The sequence below is a fragment of the Balaenoptera acutorostrata genome, chromosome 12 (assembly GCF_949987535.1).
Source record: "Balaenoptera acutorostrata chromosome 12, mBalAcu1.1, whole genome shotgun sequence".
Lineage (NCBI taxonomy): Eukaryota > Metazoa > Chordata > Mammalia > Artiodactyla > Balaenopteridae > Balaenoptera > Balaenoptera acutorostrata.
Genome location: NC_080075.1, coordinates 76,302,590 through 76,325,631, shown reverse-complemented (window position 1 = coordinate 76,325,631; position 23,042 = coordinate 76,302,590). Strand labels below are relative to the sequence as shown.

General features: G+C 40.6%; 1 long non-coding RNA gene across 1 annotated transcript in view; it reads right to left on the bottom strand.

Annotated features, from left to right (window-relative positions):
- Nucleotides 1-23,042, bottom strand: part of LOC130709419 (uncharacterized) — a 313,571-nt gene that overhangs the window by 186,107 nt on the left and 104,422 nt on the right. The window lies entirely within an intron of this gene.

Sequence of the window (23,042 nt, the reverse complement as noted above, 5' to 3'; positions counted from 1 at the left end):
AGCGTCCCAGTCTCACTCCTTTATGGCCCAGAGGGAGCGTCGTTAACACCAATAGCCAAACCCCAGCAAGACTACATTTCATTGGCTCTGCGTTAAGTGCCCAGACAGCCCATTATTCACTCACTGATGTCTCTGGAAAAGCCTGTATCATCACTCGTGCATGCGTGTGTATGTGCACACATGTTTTAAGTTGTGTAAGTATTAAACTCTCTCTGCATAATTTCCTAGTACACTAAGTTTTGTTTTGTTTTTCACACTTAGGTAACAAAAAACTAACAAAGCATATTTTCTACAGACTATAAAAAATAGATCTCTAGACTAAAATCAAGCAGGCAGCATTTGAGTCCAAGAAACAGTATTCTAGGAGAGAATTATGAAGGCTGTGAGGGGTCTGGAAAAGAAGAACCGGTTCAACTCCACTCTGATGCTGATGGCTGAGCTGGTTGAGGTGCTGCAGACCCACCAAATTTATCAATGGGCTCCTAGAAGACAGAGAACTGCTGAGAAAAGAGCTGGTAAGACCCTCTTCCAGAACGTTCCAGTGAAGCCATTTATTTGGGACCAACCTATACCACTAAATAAGAAAGCATCTTTGGTTTTGATGAGCAAATCAGGTAATTAATGCCTGGAAGTAGGAAAATCTGGGTCAGGGAATTACACCCCAGAGAAGTGGCTCTCACAATATGGTGCCCAGACCAAGGGCATCAGTATCACTTAGGAACTTTTTAGAAATCCAAATTCTTGGGTCCTACCTCAGACCTACTAAATCAGCAACTCTAAACCACTAACCAGAAATTACTAAATCAGAAAGGATGCCCAGGCTCAGGCATTCTTCTGAAGCACTGGGTCAGCCTATTATTATGAATTTTTCCTTTATTCAGGGCTGCCACATCTGGATGTGCAAGTTGGGCACTACACAAATTCTCCCTGATCAGGAGATAATTAGGGGGCTAAAATATAGGCTTTGCTTGCTCCTGAGTCATGAGTTTAATATGCTACATACGCCATGAAAGGGTGCTTTTTTCTAATACATGCAAAGATATCATATAGGCTGGCAGCTCATGTTACCTTCATCCCTTTATTCAAATAAATTCCAACCTTCAGGATGAAAAAAAGATGAGCAGCAAATGAAAATCAGAATCTTACCCTTCCAGATAGATGGATGAGCGGCTTAACCAAAACGGTGACTTCATTCCCATAGTGACTTGAACTCACGAAAGCCCAGTTCTCATGGCCAATCTCAACTGAAACTAAAATGAATTGCAAAACAAAACTCTGAAACTCACAGCCTGCATGACATTCTCTAACCTGCACCCATCCTACAATCAAGGTTCTCCAAATACTGAAGTAAATTTGGTCCTATTGAATCCAGCTAAGTCCAGTACCAGGACCACCCCAGACGACAATGGGGCCATGCTGAGTTCACACAGAGCCCACATAAAGAGGTCCTTCCTCACATGGGGAAAGGCAACAGGATATATTTTATAAGCCTCTGATATAAAGCATCAATCTTTTCATCCACACAACTTCCCAAGGTCCAAGCATCTCCCAAGACAAGCAAAGTCCTCTCCAAATTAAACCAGATAAATAAGTGCACTGGAAAGGGTTCTAATCTTCCTCTTCCGCCAAACTTTCCAGAAAACAAGGCCACCGGGAGGTGGCCCAGTTCGTGCCTGCTCACCCCTGTGACTCCATAACATCACTGAGAAAACCCCATCGGATTAGGGGGATTGGAGAGGGAGGTTACTTCACTCCCATTGTTCACCACATGCAGAAAAACGATGGTTCTGTATATTATGCACTGGGTAATCAATTCCAATCCCCTGGAGATTTCCTGGGTCTGCTAAGCACATTTATTCTCCTGTTTCTAATCTATTCCTTTGACTTGCACAACTTGAACATACTGTCATCATTTTAAAGGAGGGGAGAGAAGAAGAAATGAGAAAGCAAGGGCAGAGGGAGCAGGAGAGAGGGAGGGAGAAGGGGCTTGATCCTGTCATTCCCCAGCTGGAAATTCCCCTTTGTCTATAGGACAAAATGCCTATGCCTCCCATTTAAGAGCTTAACAGCCTAGCCCCAGAACCTGCCTGTATATGTCTAGGCTGAGATTTCAAGGTTAAGTGTAATGACAATGATAATATAACAATATCATCATTATCAGCAGGGCTGAGCAGTCTAGACTAAATACTAGAATGTGCCTGACACTCAGCTTGAAGGCTCATAATAATCACATGAGTTTAGTGGCTATTATGATCATTATTTCATTAGCTAATATGTGGAAGATCTTGGATTTGGGCCCCAGCAATCTGACCCCACATCCCCATGTTCCTAGTTGCTCTGTTCAATGTTAAACTTTTCCTGACATAGAACCCCTGGGCCTTTCTGTGCCCTGTGCTCCTTGCAGTGAGAGGTCAGATGAAGCTTCAATTCAGGAATGAAATTTTCTCCTCCAAGCCATGACTGTTTACCCTCTTTCTCAGCCTCAAATCGGAAGAGACCTTGTATGTATAGAAACTGGATATAAACTAATCAAGAGATACACCTGTACAGACATTCTCTGCTCCCAAGGATTCTCTGAATCTTGGCACCTAACATAAGGTTTCACAAACTAGCTGTTCAATAAATGTCTGCTGAATGAGCATGTTCTCAGATTCATGTTCTGTAAATTGTTGCACATTTATAAGGCAGGCAATGTGCTAGATGATTTCTTGGAGTTACCTCGCAGGTACTCAAGGAATAAATTTGAGTCAGGCTGATTTCTTTGTGGGAAGGTCAGCCTCCAAGGATGATCACTATTGATCCCTTCCCTTCCTCCACTGTTACACAGGTGTCATTTCACTCATCAAAGGTGGCATCTAATTTCCCCTCCCCTCGGATCTGGGGTGACTTTGTCAATACAGCATGAGGTAGAGTGACTTTGTAGTAACTGGCCTGGCCTTTCTAAGGACCAGCAGCTTCCACTTCCTCTGGGGGACGTTGAACACCATGTAGGAAGTCAAACCTCTCTGAGACGACCATGCTGTGAGGAAGCCCAAGCTGGCCTCACAAAGCAGCCACGTGGAGGAAAACCAGAGAACCCAGCTGGCAGCCAGAAGCGGAGCCCCAAACATAGGGCCCAGTTGAGCTGCCCCATCCAGCTCCTGGCCATGTGAGCCTTTCCAGTCAAAACCAGACATCATGCATCACACACAAACTGTCAACGATATATCCCCACATGCCCTATTCAAATTCTTGACCCACACAAGTGTGACCAAATAAAACACTTGTTGTTTTAAGCCACTGAGTTTTAAGATAGTTTATTGAGCATCAATAGATAATTGAAGCACTTTCTAACCCCTTCCCAAGAATAGCCACACCATAGTTTTGAAGGGGGAGAACAGGAAAGCCCTGTGTTCAAGGGTTGCCCTGGGGGTGTGGGTTTGTCACACTGGATGAGGTGAGAGCTGGGTGAGTTGGCAGAAGGGAACATGGAAGGAAGCCAAGGACATATCTCCCCTGTTTCAAAGTTTTGCCCAAAAAAACTAAAGGAAAGAGGATTCTCTTCCTTCTTTAACTTCTCCTCCCTCACCTCCATTGACCCTCTTCCCAGGATGCACGGAGGTCAGAATAATATGTATTAAATTGAATTTTTAATTTATTTTATTTTTACATACGAAATATTTAACATACAGAAAAAAAAACAAACAAACAGAAAATAATTTAACAAACGCCCTTGTACTTCCCACCTAGCATTTAAGTAGACTTTTGAGGAGCAGTCAAGAATCTTAATCAGTTTTCATAGAATTACTATTTACAGGAAAATATGTTTCACATTCTGAAAAAAAAAACTGACTTGGGGATGAATTCCTGGGATACCCTGGCAGTCAGCAGTGGGACTGAGTATCTGCCTCTCAAGGATCTCAGAGTCTGGCAGACCCTAAAACAATGCCAGTGACTTCCATTTTCCATATCGATAGCCCCTCATGCCCCTTTTCCCACCACCACTCAGGTGTTCAGGTGTCCAGGGAAGTTACACAGACAAAGGCGCCCACTGGAGAGCCTGCCTGGACGGCTTCTCCCTGGGCCACCCGATCCTGCACCATTAGCCTCCGCCTTACCCATGAAATGTACCTGTCCTGTGTTCCATCCCTGGAACGGCCGGTAGCCAACCAATTTGATAGACATCCAGACTTTTTACTAATGGCTAAGCCATCACTGTCCCAAGGTTAGATATTTGGAAGTGAATAGGGACTTTCTAGAGACAGTGTGGTGCGACCCACGGCAGCAGTGTCATTACAAGAGGTGTTATGAGGGCACTGGGATCCTCCACTGGCACCTCCAAACCCACTCTCCATTCTTCTCTCCCTGGGAGGCTGACCTACGAGGATTACATGAGGGGCTCCCTCGCTTCTAGCTTTCTACTGAGTTTGATCAATGAGGGAACACCCCCAGGAGATGAGAGAAGGGAGGAGAATGCAGTTCCGGTGTTTATCCTTCTGGCGCCCTTCCTGTGGAGTCACCACGGGTGGAGTCACCAGCAACCAAAGCCTGAACTCCCACTAGACAGCAAGTCCACACAGCCCTCCCTTTCTTGGGGTGAGGAACTGCTCCCCACCCTTGCTTGCTCAGGCCCAGGAGAGGTAAGGAGCCCTGCTGTTCCTGCCCCAGGAATCTGCATTATTCCCTGTGGGTTCCCTCCATCCTGCCTCCACCTCTGTACAGTCTATTAAAGTCCCATCAAACTGCCTAATTTGCGTGTGCCATCCTATTCCCTCTGGGAAAGTAACAGTCCAAAAGGAAAGTAAAACCTCTCGGCACCCCTCATCTCTTGCCACTTCCCCCCTCTTGGACAGACGACCCAGCTGGAAGCCACCAATGACACAGGCAGAGTAGCCCTGTCCCCTGCCCAATCAGGGAGATACACTCCTGAGGCCATTTCCAACTCCACATGCCCGGAGCCCTCGGAGATACACTCCTGAGGCCATTTCCAACTCCACGTGCCCGGAGCCCTCGGAGATACACTTCCTGAGGCCATTTCCAACTCCACGTGCCTGGAGCCCTCTGACCTTGGCAAGCCTAGGTGTACGTGGTAAGCCTGGGACTACAGGTGAGGATGCCTCCACACTCCTGCTCCTACCAAATTAAATCCCCCCTAATTCTGAGCACTTCTCTTATGCTTTATGCTTCTTCATAAAAGGATAGGACGTATTATAAGCAAAATAGTCTTGCTAAATATAGTCTATTCAGCCTGGGGAAGGCTAAATTATTCATAACCAGACCAGGATATACAATACACGCTAAACACAAATCCATTTTTGATTTTGGTATTTTTTTCTGAGGCCTGTGTATTCAGCGCCCCTGCATTGATCTGTAACTGCCCCCCAATGCCTGCATTTGCTCAGGATGAAGATCTCAGCATCGGGGCCAATTACGAAGCTGTGAATAACCCCAGTCTTGCCCTCTGCAGGACAGCAGTGACCACAAGGTCATCGACTGTCCATCCTGTGCCGTGGTCCTGGAGGCATGTGCATCCCGGGAAAGGACCATCAGCTCCCCGCAGAGCCCCAAGGATAAACAAGCCCTAAAAAAGACATCATCGAAGCCAGCACAGCTCAGCATCCATTGCACCATGAAAGGCAAGAAGGGACAGAGTGACTGCAACAATTAAAACCACTGAGTCCTCAAAATGATCAATGCCCAGGAAACAATGGACAAGTCCCCTCCAAAGCAGAGGTCTCAGACTGGGCTCCCACATTTCAAATTATTTTCAACCCAAGCTCTCTTCACACAGAAGCTGCTGATTAGATTTTTCTGTGCTATGAGAATCGTTGTTGAAAATACAGATGTCTCTGAGACATTCTTCTTTTCACTACTGCTGTTTTCCAAATAAGACGAAGTAGAACCATAAAATAAAACACCGATCTCAGCTATTCCTTCTGAGTGTTGCTCCAGGAGCTGAAGACTTAGCCAGCTGACCGTGACCTAGAAGCTTCCTGAGCACCTCGTAATGGAAAATTGGAGGAGGATACGATGGAAAAGCTATAAGAAGGAATCCCTAGGCAATAATCTGCCAAGATATGGCATTTCTGTCCTAACAGAAAAGAGAAATCTGTCATAAATACATTATGTCTCTACTAAAATGGATCCAGATTTTACAAACAGTAGCTAGAAAGGAAGAGGTTTTATCTGAGGACAGAATGTGTAGTTTGGATTGAAATGGACAGTGAGTTGGTAATGCATCTATTCCCAGGAACCTACCATTACCTAAGGCCCTTGGAGATTGGGGTGACTTCTCCTTCCTAGATGAGGGCACAGGCTGTATAGATTTAAAGGACCAACCTGCTGTTGCTTGACTCATGTGAGTGATTTGAGCAGCAGCCCTTGGTCTTCCAGAACCTGAGGTCAGGGAGATACCACTGGAAAGGCCACCTGGATGAGGGGCAGTGAGCAACGGCAAAACTCAGCTGCTTTCCTGACATCACAACTGCTACTAACCACCCCAGAGATGGGCCCAAACTTCAGGGTGTTTCATCTTGCCAGTGATTGCCTGGTTTCTTTCCCACATGAGAGGAGTGTGCGTTATTGATCAAAGAAAAGAGCCTGGGATGAGGGATTCTGCAAGACTGGTGGAGCAATCAGCCCTTCTGGAAGCTAGTGAACATTTTGTTCCATTGCCTGCATCATTGGAAGAAGAGTTCCCTGAAAATTCAAACCAACAGAACAAGTCCCATCCAAAGAGAAAGTTCTGGGAAGCACTGGAGTATGTGGGGAAGGGGCTGGGGCTCAAACCCCAGCTCCCCTCTCCCCTGTTTGTCAGCCCGAGGCCTTGAGCACATCACTCAACCTCTCTGCGATTAGAAAAGAAACAACACCAATCCGGTCCCTTGCCTGGGAAGGTTGTGAATGAACGCATGAGAAAGCATTTGTGAACAGTAAACCACTTACAGCTATAGGAGATAACTATCATTTTCAAGTTGGAAGCCGTCAGAGTCTTGAAAGCATGACAGGCCCATATGATCTTTCCTTAAACAAGTAGTTCTCAAAGTGCAGTCCCCTCACCAGCATCACCTAGAAATTTGTGATCACCTAGGAATTTGATCATGCAAATGATTAAGACCCAGACTCACTGAATCAGAAATCCTGGTTGGGGGAGAGGAGGAAGGTAGAGAAGGCAGTGTTTAACCAGCCCCACAGGTGATTCTAGTGCACACTCAAGTGTGAGAACCACTGCTCAAAGGAACTTGTGACTTGTCTGGTATGTCTCCATCCCAAGATGACAGCTACTGCCTTGCTTAGCCCAGGAGGCCTTCTTCGGCCTGGGACAGATGAGGAGATGAGTCAGACACAGAGAAGAGAAGGACCCATCCCCTGTCCTGGCCTTGGGAGGAGTTCAAGTTAAACAAGAGCAAGAACACCATCCACAGACTATTGGCAAAGGATCACAGATGCCCAGAATGTGTGACTGGTTGGCCTGGCTCAGTGACTGTCACTGCTGGGGGTGGGAGGGCATGGGGAGGAAAGCAATGAGTCTCCAGGGACCTAAGTTGGATGGGAAAAGGCAGAGATGAGGAAGGGCACTCCTGTGTGTGGTTGGAGAGGGGTTCCTAGGATGAGCACCCACGAGGGAAGCAGGGTAGCTGGGAGGGGGATGGAGAAGGACCAGCTCACTTGGTCCAGGTGATTCCCTCAAGGGTCCCCTGAGCCTGAAGCTGGTTTTCCTTGTTCAGTTCAGATGCAGATTCTCTTAAATTAGTAAACCACAGGCCCTTCCAAGTTACACACTGTGCTTAATCCTCAAGCCTCCCCTAAATCTATCTTTTCCCCCCTGCCAACCACATCAGGCCTATAAATAGAGAAGCTTCAGGGGAAGGAATGGCTGAAATTACACGGTTTATTAGGATGATTATATATTATTTATGTAATAATTACATACATGATTATATAACATTACAATGATGCCTATATTCTAGCTTTATTAACCATAAAATATCATTTTTGCTTTTAAGGTTTTTATGGTTTTTTAAAAGATTTTAATTATTTGTAATTTTATTCAAATGCACCCTGAGGTTTTAGAATGAACAATGCTGCTCTAAAAATCTAAGAGATAAGTAAATATTTAGTCTCTACCATCATTTCAAGAGATTTAGCCTAATATTAAAAGCTTTGGTAGTCTCAATGTGTGATTGAGAAGGATGCCGTATGGCTTGAAACCATCATGGATAAAATCATTCATTTGATCAGCAAAAAATCTACTGAGTGTCCACCATATGGCAGGCACTGTGCAAGGAACATCTTGGGATACACTTTCTCTGTACTCACGACAGATTGGGAGGGGCTCTGGGAAATGGTTCCAGAGGAGGACCTCTGGGTTTCAGAGGGGACCCTATCACCAGCTCTCTGTAGATTGTATTCTTTCTCCTCACTCTAAAATAAGGGTATTGTTCAGGGTAGACTGTGAGAACTTGCCCTCGTTATGAGCACTATATAAGTAACAGGTACTCTAATATAGGTCACTAAACACAACATAGGAATAGAACTCAGATCAAGGGATTTGCCTCCCCTGACCCATAGCTATACAGGAACTGGAGCCCAGCCCCAAAGTTCTGAAATTCAAGTCCAGAGACCCCACACCAGGGGCCATCAGTGAAGTTCTCACTGCCTCCTTTGGACATTTTTCTCCCTCATACTGCCCCTCCCGTTTCATGCCCCACAGCCCTGATATAACATCTATTAGCCAGTCTAAGCTGAAATCAAGGCACTGATAAAACAGAAGCACCAAAATATATGTTTGAACACATCTGATTTTTCAAATACTTCAAAAATCATCCAAGTAATCATTTGGGGGGAAATAAGAATTTTCTTGGACCTTCTTATACTTGTTTCATGGTTAAGTGTTTATTTTATTTTAAATTATATATCAAGGGTTATTTTATCTATTTAGCATTTGGTCCCCTAAAGGTTGCATTGGCAGGAGAAAAGAACACAATAACATAACTCACAATAAGGTGTTCATGACTTCCTCTAGCTTAGACCTCTGTCAAGTACAACTCTACTGAAAATAATGCCTATATTGTGAGACTTTGAGATATTTGCAGAAGACCCAAGGCAAAGATAGTCTTAATAAGAAGGTTTTCAGAATTCTCCTCAAACCATACCTTGGTGACAATTGCCTATCTCATTCACCCAGAAGGCAGGAAGGGTATTTGGGTCAATGATTTCTGTGCAGTGGAAAAAAATGTTTCAAATCCACTCAACATGGAAGTTACTCTCCTCCCAACAGAATCCAGGGTCAACTGCACAACTCCTGTTTCTGCTGCAGCAAAACAAGAGATTCAGAAATTAGAGGGTCAAAAGCCATTTCTAACTTCTGCAGCAGACACTATGGTAGGCATTTTGCTGATCACTTACTGGAAAAAAGGATACTCTGTTAGTGCCACCTGAATACGGACCAGTGTCACTAGAGCTAACCAAACGTAGCCAATAAAGATACAGCCTAAATATAACCCTGGAATCATCACATAACAAAGGAAGATAGCAAGGGAAGAAAAATGGAATAAAACAAGAACAAAACAGACAGGAAACTATTAATAAAATGGCAATAGTTAAGTCCTCGCCTATTAATAATTATTTTAAATATAAATGGATTAAATTCCCCAATCAAAAGGCTTAGAGTGGCTGAATAGATAAAAGAGCAAGATCTAGCAATTTGCTGTCTATAAACACCCCACTTTAGACTTAAGGACATACATAGGCTGAAAGTGAAGGGATGGAAAAGCTACTCTGTGCAAATGGTAACCAAAAGAAAGCAGGGGTGGGTATACTTATGTCAGAAAAAACTAGACTTTAAGTCAAAAGCTGTCCTAGAGATGAAGACGGTCATTATTTAATAATAAAAGGGTCAATTCACCAGGAAGATCTAACAATTACAAATATATATGCACCCAACATCAGAGCACCTGAATATTAAAACAAATATTGACAGATCTAAAGGGAGAAAATGACAGCAATACAACAGTAGCAGGAGACTTCTCTATCCCACTTTCAATAATGGACAGAACATCCAGACAGAAAATCAGTAAAGAAACAGTTGATTTGAACAATGCTATAGACCAAATGGACCTAAAAGATATATTAAGAACTTTTCACCCAATAGCAGAATGCACATTCTTCTCAAGTGCTCTCAAAACATTCTCCAGGCTAAATCATAAGTGAAGTCACAAAACAAGTCTCAACAAATTTAAGAAGATAGAATAATTCCAAGTATCTTTTCAGACCACAGTAGAATAAAACTAGAAATCAGTAACAGCAAGAAAATGAAAAAATTCATAAGTACATGGAAACTAAATGACACACTCTTGAATAACAATTGAGTCAAAGAAGAAATCAAAGGGAATTTTTTAAATATCCTGAGATAAACAAAGACAAAAATACAACATACCAAAACTTATGGGATGCCATAAAAGCAGTACTAAGGAAGTTTTAGTTTTTTTTAGCAAAAAATACATCAAAAAAAGAAAAGATCTCAAATAAACAATCAAACTTTACACCTCAAGCAACTAGAAAAAGAAAACAAACTAAGCCCAAAGTTAGGAGAAGGAAGGAAATAATACAAATTAGAGCAGAAATAAATCAAATAGAGAAACAGTAGAAAAAAACCAAGAAAACTAAGAATTCATTTTTTGAAAAAATAAAACAAAATTTACAAACACTTAGCTAGACTAACTGAGAAAAAAAGAGAGAAGACTCAAAGAAAATCATAAATGAAATAGGAAACATTACAATAGATGCCTCAGAAGTAAAAAGAATCATAAGAGACTTTAAGAACAATTACACATTAACAAGCTGGATAACTAAAAGAGAGGGATAAATATCTAGAAAGAGACAATTTACCAAACTAAATCAAGAAAAAGTAGAAAGCCTGAACAGACCAATAACAAATAACAAGATTTAATCAGTATTTAAAAACCTCCTCAAAATGAAAAACCCAGGACAAATATGATCTACAGCTTCAATGCAATCGCTATCAAAACTCCAACATTTTCACAGAAATAGAAAAAGCAATCCTAAAATTCATAGAGAACCACAAAAGACCCTGAATAGCCAAAGCAGTCTTGAGAAAGAGGAACAAAGTAGGCTGCATCACACTTCCTGATTTCAAATTAACCATAGTAATCAAAATAGCAGAGTACCAGCATAAAAACAGATACATAGAACAATGAAACAGAATCTAGAGCCTAGAAATAAACCCCCACATATACAGTCATCGAATCTTCAACAAGGGCACCAAAAATAAACAATGGTAAAGGATAGATTTTTTAATAAATAGTTTGGAGAAGACTGTATGTCCACAGGCAAGGGAATGAAATTGGACCCATCTTACACCATATACAGGGATTAAAGACTTAAATGTATGACCTGAAACTGTAAAACTCCTAGAAGAAAACAAAGGGAAAAACTCCTTGACATTATCCTTGGCAATAATTTTTTTTGATATGACACCAAAAGCACAAACAACAAAAGCAAAATAAACAAGTGGGATTGCCTCACTTGGACTTCAGACATCAGTCGAAAGTTGAGGTTGTTACCTGTACTTCTGACCAACTAGTTATAAATCAGAGGTTCCCAAAACCCCCTACTCAGGTTCCATTAACTTGCTGGAGCACCTCACAGAACTCAAAGAAACATTTTACTTACCAGATTACCAATTTATTATAAAAGAATATAACTCAGGAACTGCCAGATGGAAGAGATGCTGAGGGCAAGTGATAGGGAAAGGATCAGCCACTCTCCCCAAATCTCCATGTGTTCACTAACCTGGAAGGTCTCTGAACCCACTCCTCTTGGGTTTTTATGGACACTTCATTACATAGTCATGACTGATTAAATCTTTGGCCATTGGCAATTGATTCAGGCCCTCTTCCCCCACAGGAGGTTAGGGGGTGAGGGTTGAAAATTCCAACCCTCCAATCACAAGGTGATTGTGATAAACCAGCCCTCATCCTTAGGTGTTTTCCAAAAGTCACCTCATTAATAAAACAAAAGATACCTTTATCACTCTCAACACTTAGGAAATTCCAAGGACTTTGGGAGCTCTGAGACAGGAACAGTGGAGGAAGATCAAATATATATAAAAAATATATTTTGGTAACTTGAAGGATCAAATATATATTTCTTATAAATCACAATATCACAGGGTTAATATCCAAATTCATATATTTATAATGCAATTAAAAATGGGCAAAGGATCTGAATAGACATTTCTCAAAAGAAGACTTACAAATGGACAATAAATGCATGAAAAGATGCTCAATTATCAGGAAAATGCAAATCAAAACCATAATGAGAAATCACCTCACACCTGTTAGGATGGCTATTATCAAAAGGACAAAAAATAGCAAATGTTGGCAAGGATGTGGAGAAAAGAGAACCATTTTGCACTGTTGGCGGGAATGTAAATTGGTATAGTCATTATGGAAAATAATATGGAGGTGCCTCAAAAAATTAAAAACAGAACTACTATATGATTCAGCAAGTCCACTTCTGGTTATATATCCAAAGGAAATGAAATTGGTATCTCAAAGAGACATCTGCACCCCATGTTCACTGCAGCATTATTCACAATACCTGAGATATGGAACAGACCAAGTATCCATCAACAGATGAGTAAAGAAATTGTATCCATTATATATATACATATATATACTTGTATACATATTATACATGTGCACAGATGCACACACACACACACACACACACACATTCAGCCTTAAAAAAAGAAGAAAATCCTGTCATTTGTGACAGGATGTGAACCTGGAGGACACTATGCTGAGTGAAAAAAGCCAGACACAGAAAGAAAAACTCTGCATTATCTCACTTCTATGTGGAATCTAAAAAAGTTGAATTCATAGAAGCAGAGTGTAGAATGGTGGTTACCAGGAGCAGGTCAGGGAGGGGGATTGGGGGAAATGTGGAGATATTGGTCAAACAATGCAAAGTTTCAGTTATGTAGGATGAATAGTTCTAGAGATCTAATGTACAATACTGTGAATATAGTTAATAACATTGTATTGTATACTTGAAATTTGCTAGGAGAGTAGATCTTAAGTGTTCTCACCACACCCACAGAAAAAGGTAACTATGTGAAGGGATGAATTTGTCAATTAGCTTGACTATAGAAATTATTTCACAAGGTATATGTATATGAAAACATCATGTTGTATACTTTGAATATACACAGTTTTTATTAAAAAAAGAAAAACTTCAAGTAAAAAATTATAAACATTAAACAGGTGAAAAGAGGAGAAAGTGCAAGCTGACTGAAACAATATGAAGTCTATTGGTAATTACATGCAATGTAAATGCAATACTTTTTAATTACTTTTTAATGGTTATGTGATGTATTCCATAGAACTGGTAATGCATTTTTAACATTCCTTTATTGATAAACATTTAAACTGTTTCTAATATTCCTTATTAAAACCAATGTAGGGAGTTCTCTGGCAGTCCAGTGGTTAGGACTTGACACTTTCACTGCTGTGGCCTGGGTTCAATCCCTGGTGGAGGAACTGAGATCCTGCAAGCTGTGTAGTGCAGCCAAAAATTTTTAAAAATAAAAAATAAATTTGAGAGGGCAGATAGCAGAAGTAAGAAGAACTACAATTCTGCAGTCTATGGAAGGAAAACCACATTCACATAAAGATAGACAAAATGAAAAGGCAGAGGACTTTGTACCAGATGAAGGAACAAGATAAAACCCCAGAAAAACAACTAAATGAAGTGGAGATAGGCAACCTTCCAGAAAAAGAATTCAGAATAATGATAGTGAAGATGATCCAGGAGCTCGGAAAAAGAATGGAGGCAAAGATCAAGAAGATGCAAGAAATGTTTAACAAAGACCTAGAAGAATTAAAGAACAAACAAACAGAGATGAACAATACAATAACTGAAATGAAAAATACACTAGAAGGAATCAATAGCAGAAAAACTGAGGCAGAAGAACAGATAAGTGACCTGTAAGACAGAATGGTAGAATTCACTGTTACAGAACAGAATAAAGAAAAAAGAATGAAAAGAAATGAAGACAGCCTAAGAGACCTCTGGGACAACATTAAACACAACAACATTCACATTATAGGGGTCCAAGAAGGAAAAGAGAGAGAGAAAGGACCCAAGAAAATATTTGAAGAGATTATAGTCGAAAATTCCCTAACATGGGAAAGGAAATAGCCACCCAAGTCCAGGAAGTGCAGAGAGTCCCAGGCAGGATAAACCCAAGGAGAAACATGCCGAGAGACACGGTAATCAAATTGACAAAAATTAAAGACAAAGAAAAATTATTGAAAGCAGCAAGGGATAAACGACAAATAACATACAAGGGAACTCCCATAAGGTTAACAGCTGATTTCTCAGCAGAAACTCTACAAGCCAGAAGGGAGTGGTGTGATATATTTTAAGTGATGAAAGGGAAGAACATACAGCCAAGATTACTCTACCCGGCAAGCATCTCATTCAGATTCGACAGAGAACTCAAAAGCTTTACAGACAAGCAAAAGTTAAGAGAATTCAGCACCACCAAACCAGCTCTACAACAAATGCTAAAGGAACTTCTCTAAGGGGGAAACACAAGAGAAGAAAAGGACCTACAAAAACAAACCCAAAACAATTAAGAAAATGGTCATAGGAACATACATATCGATAATTACCTCAAATGTGAATGGATTAAATGCTCCAACCAAAAGACACAGGCTCGTTGAATGGATACAAAAACAAGACCTATATATATGCTGTCTACAAGAGACCCACTTCAGACCTAGGGACACATACAATCTGAAAGTGAGGGAATGGAAAAAGATATTGCATGCAAACGGAAATCAAAAGAACGCTGGAGTAGCAATACTCATCAGATAAAATAGACTTTAAAATAAAGAATGTTACAAGAAACAAGGAAGGACACTACATAAAGATCAAGGGATCAATCCAAGAAGAAGATATAACAATTATAAATAAATATGCACCCATAGGAGCACCTCAATAAATAAGGCAACTGTTAACAGCTATAAAAGAGGAAATAGACAGTAACACAATAATAGTGGGGGACTTTAACACCTCATTTACACCAATGGACAGATCATCCAAACAGAAAATTAATAAGGAAACACAAGCTTTAAATGACACAATAGACCAGATAGATTTAATTGATATTTATAGGACATTCCATCCAAAAACAGCAGATTACACTGTCTTCTCAAGTGCACATGGAACATTCTCCAGGATAGATCACATCTTGGGTCACAAATCAAGCCTCAGCAAATTTAAGAAAATTGAAATAATATCAAGTATCTTTACTGACCACAACGTTATGAGATTAGAAATCAATTACAGGGAAAAAAACAGAAATACATGGAAGCTAAACAATACATTAGTACATAACCAAGAGATCACTAAAGAAAACAAAGAGGAAATCAAAAAATACCTAGAGACAAATGACAATGAAAACACGATGATCCAGAACCTATGGGATGCAGCAAAAACAGTTGTAAGAGGGAAGTTTATAGCAATACAAGCCTACCTCAAGAAACAAGAAAAATCTCAAATAAACAATCTAACTTTACACCTAACAGAATGAGAGAAAGAAGAACAAACAAAACCCAAATTTAGCAGAAGGAAAGAAATCATAAAGATCAGAGCAGAAATAAATGAAATAGAAACAAAGAAAACAATAGCAAAGATCAATAAAACTAAAAGCTGGTTCTTTGAGAAGATAAACAAAATTGATAAACCATTAGCCAGACTCTCCAAGAAAAAGAGGGAGAGGACTCAAATCAATAAAATTAGAAATGAAAAAGGAGAAGTTACAACAGACACCACAGAAATACAAAGCATCCTAAGAGACTACTGCAAACAACTCTATGCCAATAAAATAAACAACCTGGAAGAAACGGACAAATTCTTAGAAAGGTATAACCTTCCAAGACTAAACCAGGAAGAAAAAGAAAATATGAACAGATCAATCACAAGTAATGAAATTGAAACTGTGATTTAAAATCTTTCAACAAACAAAAGTCCAGGACCAAATGGCTTCATAGGTGAATTCTATCAAACGCTTAGAGAAGTGCTAACACCCATCCTTCTCAAACTCTTCCAAAAAATTGCACAGGAAGGAACACTCCCAAACTCATTCTACAAGGCCACCATCACCCTGATACCAAAACCACACAAAGATACTACAAAAAAAGAAAATTACAAACCAATATCACTGATGAATATAGATGCAAAAATCCTCAACAAAATACTAGCAAACAGAGTCCAACAACACATTAAAAGGATCATACACGATGATCAAGTGGGATTTATCCCAGGGATGCAAGGATTCTTCAATATATGCAAATCAATCAATGTGATACACCATATTAACAAACTGAAGCATAAAAACCATATGATCATCTCAATAGACTCAGAAAAAGCTTTTGACAAAATTCAACACCGATTTATGATAAAAACTCTCTAGAAAGTGGGCATAGAGGGAACTTACCTCAACATAACAAAGGCCATATACGACAAACCCACAGCAAACATCATTCTCAATGGTGAAAAACTGAAAGCATTTCCTCTAAGATCAGGAACAAGACAAGGATGTCCACTCTCGCCACTATTATTCAACATAGTTTTGGAAGTCCTAGCCATGGCAATCAGAGAGGAAAAAGAAATAAAAGGAATACCAATTGGAAAAGAAGAAGTAAAACTGCCATTGTTTGCAGATGACATGATACTATACATAAAGAATCCTAAAGATGCCACCAGAAAACTACTAGAGCTAATCAATGAGTTTGGTAAACTTGCAGGATACAAAATTAATGCACAGAAATCTCTTGCATTCCTATACACTAATGATGAAAAATCTGAAAGAGAAATTAAGGAAACACCCCCATTTACCATTGCAACAAAAAGAATAAAATACCTAGGAATAAACCTACCTAGGGAGACAAAAGACCTGTATGCAGAAAACTATAAGACACTGATGAAAGAAATTAAAGATGATACAAACAGATGGAGAGATATACCATGTTTTTGGATTGGAAGAATCAATACTGTGAAAATGAGTATACTACCCAAAGCAATCTACAGATTCAATGCAATCCCTATCAAATTACCAATGGCATTTTTTACAGAACTAGAACAAAAAAATCTTAAAATTTGTATGGAGACACAAAAGACCCCGAATAGCCAAAGCAGTCTTGAGGGGAAAAAACGGAGCTGGAGGAATCAGACTCCCTGACTTCAGACTCTACTACATAGCTACAATAATCAAGACAGTATGGTACTGGCACAAAAACAGTAATATAGATCAATGGAACAGGCTAGAAAGATCAGAGATAAACCCACGCACCCATGGTCAACTAATCTATGACAAAGGAGGCAAGGATATACAATGGAGAAAAGACAGTCTCTTCAATAAGTGGTGCTGGGAAAACTGGACAGCTACATGTAAAAGAATGAAATTAGAACACTCCCTAACACCATATACAAAAATAAACTCAAAATGGATTAGAGACCTAAATGTAAGACTGGACACTATAAAACTCTTAGAGGAAAACATAGGAAGAACACTCTTTGACATAAATCACAGCAAGATCTTTTTTGATCCACCTCCTAGAGTAATGGAAATAAAAAAATAAATAAACAAATGGGACCTAATGAAAATTAAAAACTTTTGCCAAGCAAAGGAAACTACAAACAAGATGAAAAGACAACCCTCAGAATGGGAGAAAATATTTGCAAATGAATCAATGGACAAAGGATTAATCTCTAAAATATATAAACAGCTCATGCAGCTCAATATTTAAAAAACAAACAACCCAATCAAAAAATGGGCAGAAGACCTAAATAGACATTTCTCCAAAGAAGAGACACAGGTGGCCAAGAAGCAAATGGAAATCTTCTCAACATCACTAATTATTAGAGAAATGCAAATCAAAACTACAATGAGGTTTATCACCTCACACCAGTTAGAATGGGCATCATCAGAAAATCTACAAACAACACATGCTGGAGAGGGTGTGGAGAAAAGGGAACCCTCTTGCACTGTTGGTGGGAATGTAAATTGATACAGCCACTATGGAGAACAGTATGGAGGTTCCTTAAAAAACTAAAAATAGAACTACCATATGACCCAGCAATCCCACTACTGGGCATATACCCAGCAAAAACCATAATTCAAAAAGACACATGCACCCCAATGTTCATTGCAGCACTATTTACAGTAGCCAGGACATGGAAGCAACCTAAATGCCCATCGACAGACGAATGGATAAAGGAAATGTGGTACATATATACAACAGAATATTACTCAGCCATAAAAAGGAACGAAATTGTAGAGATGTGGTTGGATCTAGAGACTGTCATACAGAGTGTAGTAAGTCAGGAAGAGAAAAACAAATATCGTATATTAACACATATATGTGGAACCTAGAAAAATGGTACAGATGAACCGGTTTGCAGGGCAGAAATTGAGACACAGATGTAGAGAACAAACATATGGACACCAAGGGGGAAAGTGGCGGGGGTGGTGGTGGTGGGATGAATTGGGAGGTTGGGATTGACATATATACACTAATATGTATAAAATGGATAACCAGTAAGAACCTGCTGTATAAAAAAATAAAATAAAATTCAAAAAATAAATAAATAAATGTTTAAAAACCCAATGTATCATTAGTATAAATATACAAAGAACTGTATATGATTACAACTAAGTTTATAGAGTGAACAATGTAATAAAATATTTAATTCAAATATAATAAAGTATATTAAAATATATAAAATATAACAAAATATATAATATAATAATAAAATATTTAATTCAAATGTTTGAATTAAATATACATATATCCCTGAGAAATCATATTCGTTGAAACCAGTAAGTTTAAAATGACTTTTCTGGCACAGACTAGCACAGAGCATGGAGCACATGGAACAAAGAAGATGTGTTCATGATACAGAAATAAAACCATGGCAGTTAAAAGATAAAGAACAAGGGGGAGCCATGAGGGAGAGATTTGCCCTAGTCAGATGTTTCCAAGAGATTCATCGATTCCACCCCAAAAAGAAATTGGAAGCTAAATCAGACCCAAAAATGTACAGTGAACAGATTTACTTCTGTGTGCTCAGGTTTAGGTTAACTGGCTTGTAAACTCTACTGAGTTCTTATTTCATAGTGTGAATGTCCTCAATTAATCACTTTGTGGTTATTATCCAGCTAGAGTTGAAGAACTGGTTTGGGAATTTTTATCAATGGATTATCTCAACCTGGGAAACTCACCTTGGCAACTGTAGTCAAAATAAGGAAGATCAACTCAACTTGGTTCTCTCCCAGAACAGGGTCTAAAGAAGGTCCAATTCTGTATGAAAATGTCTGCTTCATATTATACTAGCCCTAGATCTGAAAAGGGGATTGATATTCCAAGGGAAACCTCACCTCAGTTGTTTTTAGGACAAGTTACCAAAAGATATTTATCTCCCCAAAATATGCACCATGTCTTCAAGGTCTCTGGCCCCATCCAGTTTCTCACATTTGATGCCAGCTCAAGGCCCTCCCAAGTACCCTCACCCTCACTGTTCTTAGAGGACATAGACCACCACTGACCAATAGGAAAAGAATGCAAGCCACATATGATTTTAAATTTTTAGTAGCCACACTTAAAAAAAGTAAAATGAAACAGGGAAAGTAATTTCAATAGTATGTTTTCTTTAACCCAATATATTCAAAATATGATCATCTCAACATGTAATCAACATAAAATATTATTCAACAGACGTCACCCATTCTTTCTTTGGACTAAGTCTTTGAAATCTGCTATGTATGTTTTACACATAGCGAGTCTCCGTTTGGACCAGTCACATGTCATGTGCTCAGCAGCCACGTGTGGCTCCTGGTCGTCCTTTTGAACAGTGCAGACTAAATGACCTCATTCCAAGTCCTCCATCCCCAGCTGTGATGTCCTAGACTAGGCCCAGACACCAGGCCTGGATGCCGGTATCCACCGTGGTATTTGCCAGTGTCCCTCACCTACGAGTCTGAAGTGGGCCAAAGAGAGCCAGCCTCTGTGCCCACAGGACCTGGCTGGGCAGCAGGTGCCAACTCTCCCCGCAGCCCAGTGAGCCGGACCTCGCTTCTTATCTAGGATCTGCTCTCTGAGTGGCCGTTCTGAGTCCTGATGAAACAGTTAACTCCCTTTATAAAATTTCTGAGAGGATGTTTTATTTCTTCATGTGAATTAGAAAAGGCTATTTTTAAAATCAAAGAATAATCTTTAGATCTTTAGGGGGAAACGGCTTCCTCACCAGTGACCTGTGTGTGCACTTCACCCTTAAGGAGCACTGGCCTCCAGAAGGAAAGCTCATCACCGCCAGGGAAGGTGAGTGTCAAGCCCGCTTGCATCCACCTAGCCCTCCCCAGGTCAGTGGGGGAGCTGGCCGGAGAGCAAGGAGATGAAAGCAGGCTCCTGGAGGGGTAAGTGGGAACACGTGCTGGAGACGTTTCTTTGAAAATCTAATCCAGGGTGTGCAGGAGGCTCAGCACCTCCTGGACCAGGAAGCAGTAACGAGATAATGCGTGAAATGATTTAGTGGCCCCTATCACCTCCTCATGGGGCTCAGCAATGCCACTGTTAGCACTTCTGACACTTAAGACACCTCAGGAGGAGACAGTTATTGTCACCCCAGAGTGAGGAAGGAATCTGGATGCGGGTCCTGAAAAAGGAAAGTCCAGGAAAGAATACAGAATGGCAGACAGGGTGTGGTGGGCAAATGTTGCTGACTGCCTCTCAGTGTCGGGCCCAGCGCTCAGGACAAGGCACAAAGGGCTAAGGTGGCAACTCAGGCACTAACCCATTCTATGGTTCTCTGGGCTCTCTCTCTCAGGGCAGGCTGCTAGCCAAACGTTGGCCTGACCTCTCCGGCACCCACCTCCATAAGGCCAGCAGTGGATGCTAAGTGACTAAGTGACTTGCTAGGGCAAGTCCTAGGGCTACCAATCAACCTATGTATTCCCATGTCCAACAGATGCATATTAAACACCAAGGTCCCAGTTAGCTTCTTAAAAAGATCATCTCAACATGCAAACAACCCAAGTGCCCATCAACATATGATTGGTTTAAGAAGATGTGGTATATATACATATATATATATACACAATGGAATATCAGTCATAAAAAAGAATGAAATATTGCCATTTGCAACAACATGGATGGACCTAGAGATTATCATACTAAGTGAAGGAAGTCAGACAGAGAAAGACAAATATTACATGATATCGCTTGTATGTGGAATCTTTAAAAATGATACAAATGAATATATATATACAAAACAGAAACAGACTCACATACATAGAAAACAAACTTATGGCTACCAAAAGAGAAAGGGAGGGTGGGAGGGATAAATTAGGAGTACGGGATTAACAGATAAAAACTATCATACATAAAATAGATAAGCAGAAAGGACGTACTGTAGAGCACAGGGAAATATATATTCAATATCTTGTAATAACCTATAATGGAAAATAATCTGAAAAAAATATATATATATATATAACTGAATCACTTTGCTGTACGCCAGAACCTAACACAGTATTGTAAATCAACTATGTTTCAATTAAAAAAAGATAATCTTCCCCACAACTAATTGTGTTTTAACCAGTTTTGGAATCCTGAATCTGTGTTCCCTCCGCTCTTTTCTCCCTCCCCTGCTCTCTATCTATTCTCTGGGTTGCTGAGTGTTCCTTATATGAGCAAAGTTCTGTGGAGAGCACAGAGGAACTAAATCCTGTAGAGCTGTTGGCCAAGACTTCAGGACTGTGACATAAGAGCCGGAACTGAAAGGTTGGGTGAGAATTTGTCATGTAGAAAATGAGAGGAATATCCCAGACAGAGGACATAATAGTCATAAAGCAACAGAGCTGAGAGAAGGGTTAGCAAGGTTGAATCCAACCTTAGAGAGTTCATAGGCTGCCCCAGGCCAGCTCAGAGACTGGACCTACACTGAGGGTCTCCCAGCTTCTGTAGATTTCTTTTGGCACACGGCACAGTTGGAATGTGTCTGGTCTCTTCTATAATCTCATTTGCACACCTCTGATTTCACATTTCTTTTTTTCTAGACAAGCACAGAAATAATCCCTGAATTTGACATGCCCAGAGCTTCCTAACATCCTCAGGTCTGTGAGCTATTCTTACAAACAGCATAAGTGACTTCAACATTCCCTACCAATGCAGCTGTAGCACTTTTAATGTTTACAATCCTGTGCCACCCTGGGCCTGAGATGCTCTTCCAATTAAACCCTGGTTACACTTCTCTTTCCAAGTGCGAAAGAATCCAATTAAAGTTAATGAAAGTAATCAGTCTGCAAGTCTCAGGTTGTTCTGCCCCATTTGTGAATACAGGTAATAACACCCACTGACCTCGTGGAGGGAGAGGAGGCGCCATCTTTGACTGCAAATGAGCCAGACCTGAGCCAGCCAGGGAAACCCGGAATTTAGGAGGTCACCCTGTTTGGACTCCCACACAGAGCTCAGGATCCCATTAAGCATTAACTATAGGAATGTGTCCTTTAAGGAGCTTCCGACTCATTTGGCTGCCATATGGCTGGGGCTTAGCAGTGCCTCCCATAAGCCTGAATTCCTGGGACATCCTACACTTATTTTCAAGAAGCCATTCATCGCATTACTCTTGATTTTCTATCTGGCTTCCAAGAAGCAGCTCCCAAAGAATAACACAGTTAGAGCACCAAAAACCCGTGAGATGAAATCAGCTCAAGCCCTCTATCGGAGCTTGCATGACCCTTCTCTAGCCCCTGGTGCTAACTCTCAGAGCACCAGATGGACCTGCTGGGTGTCAGCTCAGAGGGTCAGCGTAGGACCCTTCCGGAAGCATCAACGGGACCGACGTCCTCATGCCAGAGAAGCTGTGAGAACACGCCTCAGACACCAGAGACTTAGCAGGAGCATTACTTGTCACCATTCATTCCGGAAGGGCCTGTCCTCCCGGGGCACTCCTTCTGCCCAAGTGCAGTT